Source organism: Tiliqua scincoides, chromosome 2 (assembly GCF_035046505.1).
Source record: "Tiliqua scincoides isolate rTilSci1 chromosome 2, rTilSci1.hap2, whole genome shotgun sequence".
NCBI lineage: Eukaryota > Metazoa > Chordata > Lepidosauria > Squamata > Scincidae > Tiliqua > Tiliqua scincoides.
Window position 1 is genome coordinate 243,339,642 of NC_089822.1, and position 12,493 is coordinate 243,352,134.

Sequence of the window (12,493 nt, forward strand, 5' to 3'; positions counted from 1 at the left end):
GGTCTGTGGTGCTACAGGCCATGGACTGGCAGGGGATAGGATTGGACTGTAAAGCATTAAGGGTAAAATGACTCAGAACAAATCCAGGAAGGGACTGAAGCTCAGTTGTACAGCACATGCTTTGCATGAGGAATGCCCTAAATCCCATCCCTGGCATCTTCAGGAACAGCAGAGAAAAGAGGTGAACATTTCCTGTCTGAAACCCTGGAGAGCCAGCCAGTGTAGATCATTCGGATGGTCCATCCGTTTACTGCAGTGGCCTATATAAAGAATCCTCCCCAATAATGGCTGTTCCCCCTTTGCAACAGGATAGAAATACATAATCTATAGGCCTCGGCGGAGACAAATTTACTTTCCTATCTGTCCTAGCCATGACTTGTATGTTGTGATTTCAAACCGCTCCCCCCCAACATACACACTCCTTCTCGTCTCAACAAGGTGGGCTCAAATCCTGGCTCTTCTCTCCTATGCTACACATAATATTGAAAAGCTAAAATCTAAGGGAGGGTAATTTTTGTCACATGCACACACACACACACACACACACACACACACACACACACACACACACACGTGCAAAAGGCTCCAATTATCTTTTCCCCCACAAGATGTTTCTTCTGTCCATGACTGCTCACACTTCAGCAATCTTGCCAGCAAGCTTCAAATAATATTTAAAAAAAAAAGAAAAAGAAAAACCCTCTTCCAAAGCCACAGTCATGAACACAACAGCTTGAACAGGCCTAGTGCCTAAGGGGGGGTTAGAGGTTCCTCTATGTAAAGAATGACACTTAAAACTTGCCAGCATTTGCAGGCGTGTGGATTTTTTTTTTTTTTTAAACAGCCCTTTGGGTGTCAACTCCATTTGCCTGGCTGAGTGTTCCAAATCCCCCCCTCCCAGCCCACCAAATGTTCACCTCTCCCTTTCCCTTCTTGGCAGGGAGGGAGAGCCAGAGGAGGCAGGTTGTCCCAGGTGCACCTTCAGGGAGGGAGGGAGATGTGCCCTGAAATGTAGGGGCTGGGAAGCAGGGAACCTTCAGGCAGCTGCGTTGCCCTTTTCCCTGCACTCCACTCTCCCAATGTCTGAGCAACCAGTTTGCTGCTAGAAACATGTTAATTGCCAACGGAGCTCATTAAGGCGTGCACATGCAAAACACAGCAAGGGAGATGAAATGGACAAAAGCGCAATAATGAACTGTCAACAATCGAGCCCATCTACAAGACCAGGAGCACTCCAGAAAGAGGCATTTAGAGGCAACAAAGGATTGTCTGGGACAAGAAGAAAGGACGACCTAGACTTTTGTTGAGTCAACACAATTGATTACAAATGAGAGATTAACAGGATAGCTTCAGAGTTTTTTTGAAGGAGGCAGAAGAGAAAAGTCCAATTAAGTCCACCGAATGTTAACTACATCGCTTTCCACCGCCAGGCCTGGAGAAATTCTCATTAAACCATCCCTGGCGATGCCCCCTTTTTGGAAAGTAATTTGTCTCCCTGATGGAGCAGAGAAAGGGAGAGAAAGAAGCGCCAGTTCTTGGCACAATGAGCTTAGGAGACACACTGCAAAGAGCCAAAGGGGGAGTTAATGAGCATCTGACAAGCCGCTTGGATCTAGGCCTGGCAGAGCCGTGATGAAAAGATGGAATTGGCCAACAACTATTCTTTAGATCAAACATAAAAAGGCCAATCTGAAACAGGCCTGCTCAAAGCTGGTGGGGAAAAGAAAAGAAAGGCCCCTGCTGCGGGGATGGAGTGGAGCCCTCCATTGCCCCATCAGGATGGGAAATGCATTGGCATGTCCCCCCCATGGCTGGACGGGGCATCCTTAAGCCCCGCTCCTCTATCTCCAGCAATGCATTGCAAAGCTTCCCAATTAGGGGATGAATGGGGATTTGTGAACCCACTACATTTGGGGAAGAGATAATAAAATTCATACACTGTGCTTTAAAACCAGGCCTAAGTGTTGGAGATTAGGGCCAGGCCTTCAGGAAGGGCAAGCTTTTCCCGTCTTCCCCTTCTTCTGAAGCAGCAGGGACAGATTTGAAAGGTGGTTCCCTCTTATTTCGAGAGCTCCAGGGCAGGAGAAACTCAGCAGAGCTGGCATCCCTCACCCAGCAGGCCTGCTGCTTCAAGCCTCACTTCTTGCTACTGTCAGTTTGAGGAGGACGGACAGGCGGACACTGGAAGCATTTCGTCATCAATGATAAGGAAGCCAGATCTCCTGAGTATTCTGTAATGCTTTCTAACAACATTAATATAGTATTTTCCAAGTATTGAAAAAGTCCTGCCCCTAAAGGAACAAAAGCCATCCCTGAATTGGGTGCATGTTGACCACTATAGGGGTGAAAGCCCTATGCAAGATGGGTGAAGAGGGAGCGACTTCCTGTCTTAGACTTATGTATCAGAAGTGGAAGGTGCTGAAGGATAGCTTAAGTTCTCCTTTAAAACATTTACTTTGAAACTGGCAGGAGATTATATAGTTAAACAAACACTCGTACACATGTGTGTGTGTGTAACACACACAAGTACACATGTGTGCATGTGTTGTGGTCAATGTGGGCCAAATGAAATTGTAATAAGAGTCACTGATTCAACACCATTTATCATGCACATTTACATGAAGGCTTGGAGAATGCAAGAACGGACAACATTGATGCAAGTTTTTGTGCATCAACAGGCACTGCATAGTTTTCAAGCAGAGACTGTATACAAGTGTTAATCAGTTCTGACTGTGTGTACACTGACAGTGTCCATGTTCTCTGCTTGCAGACAACATACAATGTTTGTGGACAATGTATAAAGGTGAGGTTGTGCTGTGCAATGCATACAAACTGAGGAATCTACAGAACATCTGTGATTGATGCACACTGACATCCACTGGCAACAATCCATACTGAGTGAACACCATGCAAAATCCATATATATAACTGCGTTTAAAAGGCTGCAAGTTCTTTAAAGTTCCCGAGAGGTGGACCAGTCTTCTCCCAGCTGCCTTGATGATTTGTGCATAGGTGAGCCTCCAAACAAGGTCCCTTTGGGTATACTAGCCCTTTACAGTCCCTGTGGGAAAGGCAAGGTCTATGCCAAGCAATTGAATGGTGGCTGTGCCTCAGTTGCACATTCAAACCTCCTCAATTTCACACGGTGACTCTTTTTCATCAGTACACCCCCACATAAGAAAAGCTGGTATTTACCACATCAGGGAGTTTGTTTGTTCTCAAGCTTTCCCACTGCAGAACTAAACACCATCTGTCACCAGGTATGTGTGGGGGGGAGGGGAGTACATTCATGAAAAAATAGAATCACCATGTGAAACTGACAATGGAAATGATCTCATCATAATGTGTCCCTGGGTCAGCTCATTCACTCATTGACCAGGGTATCCTGTGTGCTTAGTGTGTGACCAGGTGTGCATGCAGTCCTGACAGCACCTCTGGGTGAGTTCCACTGGCCACTAGCCTGGCAGCAGGTTCTAAACATGCCAAACATGGAGTCTGCCAAAAACTTGAAACAGTTCAAGGTGTGTCTCCAAAAGGAGTCTGATAAAAAGCGTCAGGTTGTGCCGCAACCCCCCCAACAACCCAAGATGTTTAGTAAGAAAGAAGATAGAGTTCCCAAATGAAGCACACCAACTATAAAAGAAAGTGAAAAATCTGCAGTCAGCGCTCAGTTGGGGAGGGGGCCACAGGAAATATTTTCTTACCTTCCCTATGGTAATTCATTCATCCTTGAATAAAAAAATAAGATTTGCTGCTTCAGCCACCTTGGGCAGAATATTTTCTATGTAGCAACTGCAGCATCCCATTGGATCCATTATCAGAAGGTGTCCATGATGCCACCTCTCTTACATCCTTCAAATTCTTCTTCAAAACTCACCTGCATGAAGCTTTTGGCCCGACTCCCTAATCCTCATCCTATACTGGAGCTGATCCAAGACCACCCCAGGTGAGCATGCCAAAAGCTGCCCTGCTACCTGATGGTGTGCAGGCCTCTGCTCCACCCACTCTCCAATGCTTTTGCTCAGCACGATCCCCTTCTCTGCATTTCTTTTGTGTCCCCTCTTCCTTTTCCAATCCAGGGAGTAGAAGGAGGAGGAACAGTGGAAGCAAGTTGGCAGACACAGATGGCGTCCCTCAGCAATCTACTGCCTGAGGCGACTGCCTCAAGTGGCCTCATGGATGGGCCGGCCCTGACTGTAACTAAGGCCAAGTAAGTGCACATGAAAAAATCATGAAAAGTATACATGAGAATATTCCCCCATCTATCATGACTACAGAAGTGCTATTAAATGTGAAGAACCGAGGAACGCTTTGCATGACAGAAGACTCTGGAACTGTCCAATTTCCCTTGGAGAATGTTCAGCTCTTGACTTTTTTTTTTTCTTAGCACAGACATGGACAGGTTCAGAGGCTTTAACTCACCATTCAAGCCTTCAGAGAGAGGAACACTGTGCCGCCCAGAGATCCAGCAAGACACAGACCCTCCTGCCGCATTGTACGGTTGTAAGTGAGGCTGGGCAATGTGTGACCTTTAGGGTTGGCAGGTACAGGAAGACAACCCAAGCCTCATCTTCCCCATCAGATTCCTCAAAAGCCCCACAAACTGCCAAGACGACTCTTTTCCACTTCCTTCCCCACTTGCCTTGGCAGTCGCCAAGCCGTTCTGCAGAAATAGAAGCTTCTGGTTCAGAACCAGCCTCTTCCTTCTGATTCATCTGTTCACAAACTGGGGATGTCACCAGCCTGGATCTTGCCATCACTGAATAGGCATCCAGCATGAGGAGAAAGAGGAGGCTGCAGGCAAAAAAGCACAATTGTACTCAACCAATGTCTTGGCAATCAAAGACTTGGGGGTGGGGATGACGAGGGAGAGGAAATGTCTCCAAAACAGAACACAGTGTAGGTCAGTCCTGGATCTTGAGACACATTTTGAAGACAGTTCATAGACGACACAGAGGCATGGTGACAGACTTCATTTCATTCAGGCACCAAACCAGTTTTTGAGAGATTAGGCCTTTCTCCCACAGCGCTGTTATTACGGGGGTGTATTTTTTTTTTCCAGGGAAGCACAAAGGGTAGCTGATCTCTTGTTTCCTTTGAGTTATCATTGTTATTAAGTGATTAAGAATATACAATACCTCTTCAGGCCCTCTCTGTGATTAACTAGCATACAGTTTCAGGTTGATGTCTGGCAAAACCACAAGTAAAGGATATAACTGTGCAGCCAGGTAGACGCAGTTTCAAGAAATCAAGCTGCTTGCAGAGGGGAGAATGTGGGTGACACGTAAGTGCGGAGGTTTGACATGGGGAAAAAATGGCTGGGTGTATTTGACAGAGAAATACTAATGTCTACCATATTTCATATATAGGTTGGTTTGGCAGATAGATGATTAATTCATTTGAACTAAAAAGGCTCTACATGGCAACTTGTATTCACACACACAGACACACATCCCCCCCCTTTTTTTTTTGCAAGTACCATTTTTAGTACTGCCACCTTTTGCAGGTACCATTTTTGGTAGTACCACTACTGCCACCAGAACTGTTCACAGGAGTGGGTGACTTGCTCCACAGATGGCTTTACTCTGCACCCCCTTTCCACAGATGGTGCCCCTTTGCATGGCCAGACAGCTGCATAGCCACATCTTTTCCTACTGGTGCACCACCACCCATCACCTCCACTTCCAATGGGGTTGGGTCAGGCAAGGCTGTGCCATGTGGTCACCATTGCAGTGGGGTTAACTGCCACCTGAACCAGAGAGATGCTCATCGTTATGACAGATGGGGAGGTGTGCAGAATATCTGTATGTCAGGAGCATATCTCTATAGAATGAGCGTCTGTATGTGAGCAGACACATGTAACATTCAGCAGTGAGGTTCCTCTTGGTAGTGAATGAGGCCATCATGTGTCAGGGATGACTGACAAACATACAATACAGTGTGGTTCTGAACCATAATCATGTTTCTCTGTAGGAGTGAATGGACATCACCCACCTACATGGGAGAAAGTAAAGAGTAAGGGTATCCAATAATTGACAAGGTAATGTAAATGTGGATGCTTGTGTGTGTCAGACACAGATCTCCAAATTTGCAGAGTCCTTTTACAGGTAGGTTGGTGACCCATTATTGTTCACGCAAATGGGAAATGGCCAGAAGCTGTATGGTAAAGAAACCAATGAGATTTGACTCCATTTTGTCTTTAGGGTTAGTCACAAAAATGGAGCCAGGTAAATGGTATAACTATGGGCAGAATTCTCTGGACGCAGCAGTGTATTTCTTCTTAACCATGCTATGCAAACTCCAGCCTTCCCATATCCCTCCTGCATCATGTGGCTATAACAAGTGACTGGCTTTGTTTGTGTATTTCAGGTAACACAGTCCATTTAATAGGTCCAAAAGATGTTGGCAGTGAAACAATGACCTTGCTTACTACATCCACCCAGACAATATCATTTAGCGAAACATATCTGCATAAGCCCTGCCACCTGACTCTGTCCATGTTTTCTTGGAAGCACGCCCCATTCACTTGAATGGGATTTATTCCCAAGGAAATCTGCAGTCTTGCTTCACTTTGCTTCCTCATGTTTTCTTTGTGAAACAAAGAACCAAAATCATTTCATTTCCAAGCATCTTCTTGAAGACTACACTCCGTCGTTGGAACGGCGGGTTTTTTTTAGGGACCCTTTTTTTCTAAGGCACAAGGATGTTTCAGAAATAAATGGCCATTCTTTTCCAAAATCCTTCCTATTGAACATTGCATTTTACCAAAACGGTGGGATGAGGAGCAGGGCAAGAGTCTGGCTCAGATCTAAAATTGTACGCTGGTTACTAATCCTGGACAATACCAAGTGCTTCAGTCAGAGGAGCCGAAGCCGCTCAGAACAGAGCAGCTAACACAAAATGTTCAAGTCAGTAGCTTTTTTGCATGGACATCAAAAGGTTCTAACTACGCCATCAAGTAATCCTCTTCTAGTAAAAAAAAGCAAATGGAAAATACTTCATACTTCTGAATTCTGTGACCCACACAGCCATGCAGAAAATGGTTAGTGAGAACCAAATGGTTCACAGTGAGGGTCATATGGTGTTCCTGAGGATCATGGGAAGCCATGTTCTATGTTAGCTGGGCAACCAGAATTGATGCCAAGCACAGCTTCACTTCTGGCACCGTGGAGCTCAGTGATCACATCATTGCTGAGCACTCCAGAGCATTTTGATTATTATTTTTATCAGTGGTGTCACAGCCTACCTGATGTTTGGACTGGGATTTTTGGATGCTCACTAGTTATAACTCTACCCAAGAGTTTAAGACCTGGTGAGATTCTGACATATAACATTTGATTTTCCTAGTAGCGCAGTTGTTCAGCTGTTATCATGTCTGTGATTACACTGGACAGATATTTCTTAAGGGCTATTATTATTATGTACCAACTTCATGAGTTGTTGGACAGAAGGAAAAACTGAATTTAGGACCAGACTCAATTAAGTTTGGGAAACTTAGTACACTGGACTAAGAGGTGGCTATCAGTTCATCACATGTACTGTGTGACCTGTGCAGACGTTTGTCCACACAGTTGTGTATTCTCACTGCCCTCCATGGCCCACCATACCCAGTCACAGAGAGAAGTTCAGGAGTGTGAACTGTCCTCAACTCCCGTGAATAACATAGGAGGAGGTTATTCCTATTTCTGTTTATTATTTCGAATGCAGGTAAGGTTACAAACCCCGAGCAAAGCTGTTTCTTTTTCCAACATGATGTCATGTTGTTAAGCCAAAGATACCTTGTTAAAATCTGCAGGATTGCTTTCTGTAGTCACATGGAGATTGATACCGATGCCAGATCAGTTCTGGAGGATTAACACTCTAACCAGCAAACTGTATTCTCTCTCTCTCTCTCTCTCATCCTGCATTGCATATCATTCAAACATATGATTTAAAAGTGCTATCATTTAGACTTGATAATTCTGTGATGAAGGTTGGAAGCAGAAGTTTAATGAATCGGTAAGTCATACTTGAGAGACCACCTACTTCTGTATAATCTAGCTCAACTCCTCCGGTCACCAGAAAAGGTCCTTGCAGGTGCTGTCACCTGTGGAGGTGGTAGGGACATCAACAAGAAATAAGGCCTTCTCAGTAGTGGCACCAGCTTTATGAAACTCCCTCCCTCTCAGTTACAATCTGCTCCCTCCTTACAGGCTTTCCGGCAGGGCCTAAAGACATTTCTCTTCAGATTGGCCTTCTGAATTTGTAGCTGTTATAATACTGGTGATTTTTTTATGGGGTTGTTTTTCATTGCAGATTGGACTTTAAAGACTTGGCCCTTCTTTTATTAAGAGATGATTGCTGCTGGCATGTGTTTTATTTGTGATGTTTTCATATTTATACTTGATAATTTTATGGCTCTATAAGCAGCTTTATGCCCTTTGGGGAGAAAAGCAATGCCCCAAATGAGTAAATAAATACTTATCGATCAATTCCTCCAAAGCAAAACAAAATGTTAAGAACTAGGTGGTTTGAACTGGGTTTGGACTGGGCAGATTTTGGTTCCAAACTCCACCATGCTATTAAGTTTACTGAACAGCTTAGGGGAGGAATTGAGTGGTGGAATAAAATGAGACAACCCCTTGCAACCCACTCAAAAATCTCGGAAAGGTGAGATGTAAATATGACAAACAGGCACACTGGATTTTAAGCAGAACTATTAGCTGTGAAATGACGGTCAGTTATACTAACATGGCTGAACAGCCGCAACAGATATTTCTTATTTAGACAGTGCTTTTACCAGTGATGTGCAAATGGCAAGCAGGCTGCTCAGTCAAGACAAATGGCTTCCCCTCTGTGTGGTAAGTTAAGAAGTAGAAGCTTCTGACTGAAGGGAACCAAAAGCAAACTGATTATTACTGGAGAGACTGTTTGTCATATCCCGGGAGGAATGAGCAATTGGTAGAGGACCCAACAACACAAGTTTATCTGGGTGGGGGAGGTTTATCTGGGGGGGGGGGGAGTTTGATTTCTAATCCATGTTTTGGATACTCCAAATCAGAGTGGATGGTGTGAGGTCAGAAACAGGAGTACGGATGGCACGGCAGGAGAACATTCTTATTAATTCTCAGTATTCCCCTTAGTCTGGAAAGCACCATGGCCTTTAGAAACTTATGCTCGATTGACACTCCATTCAAAACTTCTCCCTGTTCAAAATATTTACGGGTTACAAGCCATGATGTGTATGTGCAACCTCCTGATTTTAGAAATGGGCTATGTCAGAATGCCAGATGCAAGGGAGGGCACCAGAATGAGGTCTCTTGTTATCTGGTGTGCTCCCTGGGGCGTTTGGTGGGCCGCTGTGAGATACAGGAAGCTGGACTAGAGGGGCCTATGGACTGATCAAGTGGGGCTGTTCTTATGTATAGAAAAGTTGGTTATTTTGGTCACAGAATTCCTTTAAGAAAGGACATCAATGATAAGGCATCCAGCCTTTCCCCATTGCTATATTTTTTCCAAGTGAAGTGTTCATTTTTTCAAAGTACAGGACAATTTAACCTAATTAGCTAGAGACAGTGATTCTTAAAAAGCCCTTACCTAGGTAGAATTCTATACACATGAGAGCCAACGTCATGTAGTGGTTATCACCACAGAGGTTACAGTGCACAGTAGGGTGCTGGACGTAGAATGGACTGGTTCAAGTCAGGATTGGCCCAAGACCTCCTGGCACTTGGCATCCTGCCAAGACCTGCTCCCAACCCACTAATGTGCCATCTTCTGCTTCTCCAATACTCTAGCCCACCTCTCTCCTTATTGCCACACTTTTACTTTGTTCCCTTCTTCCTTTTCCAAACCAGGGAGTGGGAGGAAGAGGATCAGTGAAGGCAAGCAGGTGGGCAGAAGTGGGTGTCCCCAGCCACTCTGCTGCCTGAGGCAACCACTTCAGTTGGACCTAATGGATGGCCAGACCTGGTTCCAATCCCTGCTCAGCTATGCAGCTTGCTGTGAGGATGGGAAGCTGCGTATGTCACCCTGAGCAGAGGAAGAGCAGTACATCTAAATGCAAGAACTAAATACTTGCTGTTTTGGGGAAAGGTGCTTTTACCCATCAAGATGCCAAGGATCAAGCAGGTTGTACAAACAAATCAACCAAACACTATGGAAGCAACTGCAGCTTTACTAAGACAAAACAAATGTTTCTCAAGGTGCTGAAGGTGACATAAAACAATGATAGTGGGTAGATTATTATTTTTGCCTGAAACAAACACCATGTGGCAATCTACTACAAATGCCTCTCCACTTTATGTGGTGTGAGCAATATATAGAATGTGCAGTATTAAGGGGTTCCTAGCAGCAGACACGAAACATGTGCTTTCAGAAATTTTTGTCGATCTTCCATCTAAATTTTGTTTTTGGGTTGTCTCCAAAAATGCTGTTCTTGGATGGCCTCCCAAAAAATGTTGGTCATGACTCAGCACCACTGAAATCACGAGAAGTTAGTTGTGACTAATTTAAGTCCCATTCATTCCAATGGGACTTGGTCATGACTGACTTTCTTCCTATACAACCACTTCTTTTAGTCCCGACCTAGATTCATATACAATTTTGCACTTTCCCTAATTGATCTTAAGGATGGCCCACCTCACATTTGGAGAACCTACAAATTAAACAGTTGGTGACTCTATTCTCCATGGGAGAAACACGATGTGACTGAGCACCTGCGATTGTATTCTCCAATGCTCCTTCAATTTTTTTTCATTTTGTTCTTGACTTTAAAGTGAATTAAAAATCATAATAGTTTAGGAAACACTTAAGGACGTTTTTTGAAAGACACGTGTTGAAACAGAACGGCTAGCTTGCGCACATTTGAGGACTCTTCATTAAAATTGCTGCACTGTCCTCTGTCCTCCTACTTGCAAGGGTGTTCAGAAATCCTAAGCCAACGATCGGCTTGTACGCTTTCTCTTAATTCAACTGCATGGCAAAGAACCAAAATTGCTATCTTACAGAAGAAAATATTCCCAACTTGTCTTCATGACATAACACTAAGTAGGTATAAAATTGTGACGGTCTCTCTGCCAGGTTTTGTTGTGTGTTTTTTCTGTGTTTTTTTAAAAAAATCCTCCCAGCTTCTAAAATGAAAGCCTAATTTGATATTTTTGTAGTTATATAACAGTAATATTTTGTGACATTTTGTATTGTGACACTATAGATGAAATTGTCATCGGACTGACACCCTTTACTGTTTATTCCTTAATTACAACTGTTAGCAACACTGTAGAGAAGCCTGCTAATCTGCCATCACATATTATGAAAACAACGTTATTGTTACAAACACCAACACCCACTCAACAGGATAGTTCTAAGATGGCAGTTTCTGTTAAAAAAAAAGAAAAAAAAGAATTAGAAAACCTGATTAGTTTTATGGATACTTCAGCAGCAAAGGGGGGAAAAGTTGACAGCAAACTTCTCGCAGGCTTCTTTTAACATGGAAACATTTACAAAATGGCAATTTAGTAGACATTTTTGCCTAGTACAATTTAAATTTAGCGCAGGCTCCCTGGACACTTCCAAAGATTGCTGTATGGATCTCACCCCTTCAAGATCTTTTGGGAAAAACACCTGGTGGTAGTGTGTCTGCTCCCTCTGCTGGTTATATGGTCGGCTCCTTGCCTCTTTCAGATGTTCACTCCCACCACCTGCTCTCGTCATCACTTCTTCAGAGCGTCTGAGGGTCTGGCTGCCACTATCCCACAGTTCCTTGCTAGTGCGACACCTCACTTTTCTCAGCCGAGTGAAAGGAAACTGTTCAACTGGTAAAAGAACACTACATACTGAGGCATTATGGGAGCAGCCAATTATATCAATGGGAAAACAACCATACACCACTAAAGTTACAGAGAAAGCCATTCGGTGCACCATCACCCCATTTCAACTCTACAGCTCATTTCTCCTTGTGCAATGTATCTTCACCAACCTAATTTTCAGGGGAGTGTACATACCTCTGGGTATGCAAAAACGAAGTATAATGTGTGACCACATCCGTGGCTAAAGGGAATGCGCCATATTTTGAGACATAACACTAGAAATGAAATTTTACTAATCCCATAATGGAATGCCGAAGCATAAGCATTTTCATGGCAATGTGGTAGGATCTGAGGACCACTGAGTCAGAAGCCAAGAATTTTCAAAATTCAAGTGTTGAACTAGAACTAGGAAAGCATGGGTTCAAATCTCCACTTGGACATGAAGCTTTTTGGAAAACTTTGGGCCAGACACTGGCACATCACAGTCTAGTCTTTTTCATAGGGTGGCTGGGAGGATAAAAGATTGTGCAGGATTTCATCAGTCAAGCAAATATACATAGCAACTATCACCGTATTAGAGAACAATTGATCTTTTTAGATTTGAATGAGTTTGGTGAAGGTTGAAAAAAGCTGAATTATTTACCTGGAATAACTTCAGACAACTGACTGTCACATCAATACACAAAGTAATGCATATCTCCATAACCAGA